The sequence below is a fragment of the Aristolochia californica genome, unplaced genomic scaffold, assembly GCF_029961685.1.
Source record: "Aristolochia californica isolate CCGP_79_NKW_82.1479 unplaced genomic scaffold, dmAriCali1.0.hap1 SCAF_8, whole genome shotgun sequence".
In the NCBI taxonomy this organism is placed as follows: domain Eukaryota; kingdom Viridiplantae; phylum Streptophyta; class Magnoliopsida; order Piperales; family Aristolochiaceae; genus Aristolochia; species Aristolochia californica.
The window spans coordinates 36483933-36492080 of record NW_027182279.1 but is presented as its reverse complement, the minus strand read 5'-3'; positions in this window follow the sequence as shown (position 1 = coordinate 36492080).

The window sequence follows — 8148 nt, the reverse complement described above, 5'->3', positions numbered from 1 at the left end:
TGATGCAACCATTGTTGCACCATGACTAGCATTTCGACGCTATCTGTACATAATTTTGTTGTTTGTCTTAGCTGACACTCTTTCATTTTGTTGTTTTATTTGGTAATTATACTTGGTAAATAAGCCCGACCAGATTGGACTCGAGCGAGTTAAATATTCAATTTTTCTATATCATAGTCAAAAAAAAATAAAGTTGAGGTGAAAGACAAGTATAACAAGAATAAGATATGTGAGTAAAAGCAAGAATAGGAGTCAAGTTCATATGTTGTAAATAATGCAGTGGCAGCAATATTGGAGTTTATAGCTTATGAAACTCAGTTAATATGGTTTGTTTTTCTAAGTTGATCAATATATATTGACATTAAATAACACTGGTAGAAGATTCATATAACCACTGACAATTAAATTAAGCACAAATTCAAGATAATACCAAAAATGACTACACTCACAATGGTTTCAATGGTGTGTTTTATATGAATCATTTTTCAAACATGATTGAATTAGATGATTTTTTAATGTCAGAACTAAACAAATGATAAACATTGTTTCCTAACTAATGTTTTTCTCTCTTCTAACAAACAAAACCCTTAATAGTCTACAAATTCTAATTGATTTGATACTTCATGATTTTTGTCATATTTAAAATTTATAAAATATAACATAATGTATCTCATAATTAATAGGTAAATTTTAGACATTTTTAGATTTTTTTTTTTATGGGCTAACTCAGTAACCCAACTCTAGTGGGCATTCAGGTCTGATTTTGGGACTTAGGTGAGTCAATTGATCTAACATGGAATTTCAAAAACTAGAATTAGCTTATGATTCAAGTTGTAAAACCATGGTTACATATGCAAATCTATTATTCATGCATCATGTTGGATATTTATTAACCAAGTTTAGATGATAAAAATAATTAAGCTAGTTTGGAACTAATTAATAATTTTGTTGGCCCAAGTGGCTTCACAAGATGGCAGTGAATTGAGTGTTTCTTAAAATTTAAGTGCCAATGTAATTAAGAAATGTAAATACAAGATAAAAAAGCACACAAGCAACCGCAATGCAAAAAATATTTTGTTATTGATATTTTCTTAGTGGTAGCACTCCCCACGAACCCGTACTTAGGAAAATCACTAAGCTCTCTAGTAAAATTGCAAAATGATTCACAGCTCCTTTGGGACCAACCGCTTTTATACCCAATTGTGCACCCAAAATCTCTCCCCAAAATAATTTTCGTACAAGGCTAAATTTCAACTGTAGTGAGTACTCTGATAAAACTATTTTTTCGTATTGATTATGAAACAAGGTTACATATTTACACAAGATTCATCTACAATCTCACCCGTAAATGAGGTCCAAATCAATTTAATCATCTATTTTCTTTCTATCGATCTCAACAGAACTTATCTTTCGTGCTTATCTTTAACACTCCCCCTCAAGTTGGAGTGTATGTTAATTATACCCAACTTGTCGAATAATACCTCAAACTAGGACGAACTCAACACCTTAGCGAATAAGTTTGTAGTTTGGTTGTTGGTTCATATATGTGATGTCTTAATCATGCCTACTTGAATCTTTTCATGAACTAAGTGGCAATCAATTTAGATGTGTTTGGTTCGCTCATGAAAGACCGGGTTTGAGGCATGTGTAGAGCAGCTTGGTTATCATAGTACAACATGACCAGTTGAGTATGTTTGATTTCCAAGTCCAAAACATTCTTCAACTAAGTAGTTTCACAACATGTAGTAGCCATGGAACGATACTCTGCCTCGGCAGTTGATCGAGCTACTGCTGTTTGTTTCTTTGTTTTCCAAGAAATGGGTGATTGTCCAAGAAATATACAATACCCTGCTACAGACAACAAACCCAATTTGCATCATAAAATGCATTTAATTGGAGTGCACTTGTGGAGGATAATAAAATACCCTATCGTGGAGTTTGTTTCAAGTATCTAAGGACTCTATGTGCTGCCTCAAGGTGTGGTGTACGTGATTTTTTCATAAATTGGCTTAAAACATGAGATCTGGTCTAGTAATGGTCAAGTAGATCAATCTTCCCACAAGACGTTTGTATGATGAAAGATCACTTAGGAGTTCTCCATCAGATTGTGTAAGAGCCAAATTTTGCTCCATTGGGAACGTTTTAGGTTTAGCACCTAAAAATCCAGCATCTTCTAATATCTCCAAAGCATATTTTCTTTGGGATAGGAAAATCCCCGTTGAAGACTTTGCGACTTTTGTGCCCAAAAAGTATTTGAGTTAGCCAAGATCCTTAAGTTTGAATTATTTGGATTATAATTGTGTCACATCTTCAATTTATTACAAATTGTTACCTGCTAAAACCACGTCATCAACATACACAAGTATTGCTGAAAAACCTCCCTTGTAGGATTGGACAAATAATGAATAGTTTGCCTTTGATTGATGAAACCCAACAGTCTTTAGGGTTCTAGAAAGTTTCAAAAAACATTATCTAGAAACTTGTTTCAAGTTGTATAATGACTTGTTGAGTTTGCGCACTCGAGTTTCCCCCTTTCATCCAAAACCTAGAGGTAAGAACATGTATACATCTTCATCGAGATCACCATATATGAACGCATTGTTGACATCGAGTTGGTGAAGATGCCATCCTTGAATAGTGAAAATACTGAGTAGAACACATACAGTAACCAGTTTGGCAATTGGGGCGAACGTCTATTGATAATCGAGTTCTTCAACCTAGTTGTATCCTTTGGCGACCAAGTGGATTTTGTAACGCTAGATGGTTCCATCATATTTGAGCTTCACTTTGTATACCCATTTACACCCGATGGGTTTCTTACCATGTGGAAGAGATATGAGTGTCCATGTATAGTTAACTTGTAGTGTTAGAATTTCATCATGCAAGGTTTGGTGCCATTGGGGATCCCTTGTGGCCAGTAAGAAACTAGTTGTTCTTTAGTAATGATTAATTATTTGGCAAAAACTTTATGAGAGGTGGATAACTAAGTATAAGAAAGAACTTGAGAGAGTTCATAAGGTGTACCTGGTGTTGTGACCACACTGGAGACAGATGATTGTTCAAGTTGTGACAATAGAGTAGCTTCCACATGAAAATTTCGAAGGAAGTTGGGTCATATAATTGGTCTGGTAGGATGGTGTGGGAGTGAGAGAGGGTATGTGAGGGGAAGGAGCATTATCAATATTTGAAATTTCATGATTTTCTGATTGAGTTGGTGTGCCTGATATAAGATCATCATAAAAAAATAGAGGGTATGGAAGGAGGAATTATGGGACTCTCAATGGCAATGGAAATGTGTGAAGAAGAAATTATTTTTCAAAAAAAAGTAACATATCTGGATACTAACACTCTATGGAGTTCAAGATCATATACCCTGTATCCTTTTTGTCCATAAGGGTACCCAAGAAAAATGCAACGGACTGCATATGCATTGAATTTGGATGGTTTGTGGGCATGAGAGGAGGCAAAACAAAAATATCCAAATACTCGTAAATGTGAGTAATTATATACAATATAAAATAACAGCTCATAAGGTATTTTACCTTGAAAAAGTGGGGTAGGTGTCCGATTTATGAGATAAGCAGCAGTTAAAATGGCATCCCCCCCAAAATCTTTTAGGAAGATGGGCTTGAAAAACCAAGGCTTGTGCCATATTTAGCAGGGGTCTATGTTTGTGTTCTGCTACCCCGTTTTGTTATAGGGTGTGAACACAACTTGTTTGGTGGAAAAATACCTTTGGACCAGTAGTAAGCTGCAAGAGTAAATTCAGAGTCATTATCATTACGCACAATTTTGACCTTGGAAGAAAATTGGGTTTCTACCATACTAATAAAATTAGTCAAATGAGTTTGCGTTTCAGATTTGTGCTGCACCAAATAAATCCATGTTCACCTAGTATGTCAACAACTACGGTGTGGAAATATTGGGCCCCAAAAATAACTACAATTTGGTAACCCCCCAAATATCAACATGCAACATTTCAAAATATGATTTGCTAGAGATTGTGCTAAAAAAATTGGCGATTAGTATGTTTAGCTAATAGGCAAATCATACAATTGTTTGAACTACAAATTTTTTTATTAAAAAAAGGAAACACAACTGATAATTTATTTGAAGGATGCTCGAGACATTGATGCCAAAGACCAAATGGAGAATGTACAGAATAGCAAGATGATTTTTTGTGGGTGATCAAGGTAGTAGAGACCCTTCTGTTCAGTTTTCATCCCAATCATCTTCCTCGAGCATAGGTCCTGTATTGCAAAAAAATGGGTAAGGAACACGATGATACAAAGATAAATAAGTTTGTTGATGGAAATAAGGTTTAATTGGAAAATAATGACACATAAGACATTATTAAGAACCAAACTAGAAGAGAACACCACTTAACCAACATGTGAGACATTAACATGAGAACCATCTGGTAATTCCACCATTTTGTTCTTAATAGCTCTCCAAGTTGTAAGCAATTCATGACAACAAACAATATGATCAATTGCTCCACTATCAAGGATCCATGTGGTTTTCTTACTTTGAGAGGAGAAATAGAGGGCTTTACCTGAAAGTTCGTCATGGGTTGAGGAGTTACCCATATGATTTGCCATGGAGGACTTTTTAATACTGAGCATTTGTAGGATTTGTTGGTATTGCTCTTGAGTAAAAATGAAGGACTTGAAGATGGTCTTCTTCTTTGTGTGCTTAGGTGATTCTACATTCTTGAGTTTTCGACAAAAATCAACTGTGTGACCATTCCATCTGAAATAAGTGCACTTCAAATGTGTTCGACAATTTGTAGCACTGTGACTATTTTTGTTACATTTTGTACACTTGTAAGTATCATTTTTCTTGTTTGAATTCTTGACGTCAAAATATGTTGCCTTAGGTTGAACTATGCTCCTTTTAGCGGATACATCTTTTTGTCGCTCATGTCTGAGCACGATGGAATAAACATTGCGATCTTTGCCAAAGGATCCATTGTCAATATTTGTCCACGTACTATATTAAACGACTCAATTAATCCCATGAGAAACTTGATTATTTTCTATATTTCTCGATAGGATAATTCTTCCTTCATGGTTCCACAACTGCAGTGTGAGATAGGACAAAGAGCATTTCTCTCTTCCCACAATCCTTTGAGTTTGTTGAAATAGGAGCCTACAAACATATTATGTTGTTTACCTAAAAAAAATCATGTATCTCATTTTCAATATGAAATAATTGAATGTTGTTTACCTGAGAAAAATGGTCTCACAATTCATTCCAAACTGCTTGTGCTCCTCACAATAGAATACACTTGTTGCAATATCCTTAGAGATCGAACTCAATAACCAGGTTTTGACAAGATTGTCACAATGAATCCACTATTGCAATTCCTCATCGATTTCCTTGTTTGGTCACTTTTATTGATCCAACAACAAAGCCATATTTATTCTTGACTCTGAGAGCCATAGTCATGGAATGACTCCATGGGTTATAATTCTCCTCAGTGAGGAGTTGTGGTACGATAACCAACCCAGGCTTATCTGAATGGTGAAGACATTGTGGGTGATTGGGATTAGCAAGTTTGAATGTTATATTTGTGATATCCTTGTTGAAAGGTCACGTAATTAAGCAATAAATATAATGGATTGATGTTGAAATAGTATCGTCCTCGAAGCCGAAGACCAATCGATCTAATCTATGTAGTTTCACACTTCAGTCCTGGCAACAACGAAAAAATAATAAAAATTTTGGCTTTGCGCTTAGGCCCAGATTTCCTACGTGTGCACTTTCCTCTTTTGAAAAATCCAAGAAATTTTTTTTGGAGACACCTTGGTGTATGTGCCAGTGAAACGCCTCAAAATTTATTTTTTGGAGATGCCTCAGTGTGTTTGCCAAAAAACTTCTTCAGATTCTTGTCGCGGTGGAGCTTCCAATTTTTCAGAGCCCATGAAACCCTCTCCTAGAGTGTCCCCCGATAGCGCCTCAAGAAGGATGCCGATGATAGATAAGCCTTCGAACGACAAGTCTGGGAAGAGAAATAACGCTAAGAGGTTTTAGACCTTGACGGTATCGTCGCCAGAGTCAAAAGTGATGACGAGACTTGTTGTGAAGCAGAAAGCGGCGACCGAGCCTACCGTGGCGACGGAGCTTGCAAGGGCAACAAATTTGAAGGGCTTCAGATAAAAGGGATTGAGTCCCTCTCGTCAAAGGGCGATGACGCCAACGATCGACCTTACAAAGAGAGAAAGACGATAATAAGCTCTGATACCATGATAATGTCAGAGCTAGGTGGTTCCGTCCACCATTGATGGGTTAGGTACTTGGCTTTCCGCACTTAACAGACCATTTTTTTGGGTTATATTGGCTAGGCGTCTGACTCAGAACTCTGAAGTTAAGCAAGACTAGGTGAGAATAGTACTAGGATGGGTGACCTCCTGGGAAGTCCTACTGGCTAAACGTTTGATATGGTATTAGAGCTGGGCACCACGTTTCGCGTTTGAATCCCGGGTGAAGCGGTAGGGAATGGGAACGGTGGGTGTCAGAGCTAGGTGGTTTCATCCACCACTGATGGGTTAGGTACTGGCTTTCCGAACTTAACAGACCGGTCTTTTGGGTTGTATCAACTAGGCATCTGACTCAGAACTCTGAAGTTAAGCGAGATTGGGTGAGAGTAGTACTAGGATAGGTGTCTAGCTAGGCGTTTGACAGATAAAACTATTTTTTTTTGTATTGATTATGAAACAAGGTTACATATTTACACAACATTTGGCTACAATGTTGCCCGTAAATCAGGTTAGAATCAATTTAATCTCCTATTTTCTTTCTGTTGATCTCAACAAAACTTATCCTTCAACCTTATCTTTAACATATCCCTCAATCTATATTCACAACACTAGGTAGCCCAATCTCTAGATTCTAGGTTCTAGAAACCTTTAAAATAAAACCACAAAAGAAAAGAAAAATTACAACTTACAAATTTGGAGATAACAATACCATACCATATGATGAATCTAGTACTCCTACATCTTTAAGCACAAATTAGCATATGAATTGGAGCTTCAACTAGAATGGGAATAATGAAAAAACAATGGAGAAGTAGAGGATTTGAGAAAATGAGCCAAAATCTTCCTTCTTTCGATTTTTAATCAAGAAACTTTGCTTCCACGAATACAAAGGATTTGCAAGTTAGTTCGTGCTTGGGGATGTGCCTAAGACCCATTTTTATAAGTTAGGAAGCAAAACTAGCCATTTTAGAATGTTGGAGAAAAATTTATAAAAACTACTCCATGACCATGATTGATTATCCATTTTCCAATAATCAACCATTGGCATCCAACAACTTCATTTTTTGAATTCCCATTGCCTAATAATCAATGCATTTTAGAGGTCAATAATTATTGATTAATAGATCATGATTTATAAACATGTGTTATGAACTTGCCTTATTTTATTTTCGATGATAGATCACGTAATATTGAGGATGACTGGTCATTGTAAGTGAATTATCGATCAATGTTCCTAAGTTATACATAAAACTTCAATTTTAACCATTTTCAAAATTCAAACTGGTTCGAAACTTGGCGACAATTTGTTGGATGGTTCAAAGATATTTTAAAGAATTTATATGTGATTTTGAAGAATATATTGAAATTTAATGCCCTAATATTTGTTCTTGAAATCAATGATCGGTATGGTTCAAAAGAATGAGTTTTGAGTTTCAAATGAAGTTTATATTCCGAAATAACTGATGGGATATTCCTAAATATTTATAAAATATATGTAATGACTTTGAGTATGTTTTTTGAAATATAAATGACCTAATACTCCATTCATGCTAATCAAACTTTGGAAGTTGAAATGCTACTTTTACATTGTTAAAGCTCTTGAGTTCTAGACTTTTATCCTAGACTCTAGTTTTCAATTTTTTAGTTCCACTTCTTGTAAGTTCTTCTTAACAACATCATTTCTTCATTGTCTTCTTGCTTCGGGTCTTAACTTGACAACTTGATTCTTCAGTATCTTGTCTTGAGCTTTGCCATAGACCACATATAATTGTGTTGGAAGGTGTGTGTATCCAATTCGCTGATATTACCTTTAGTAACACACCTCCAAGTTATATTTTTCTCATTGGTCAAAAGAATGCCTTTGTAAAAAATTAGTACCCTATAG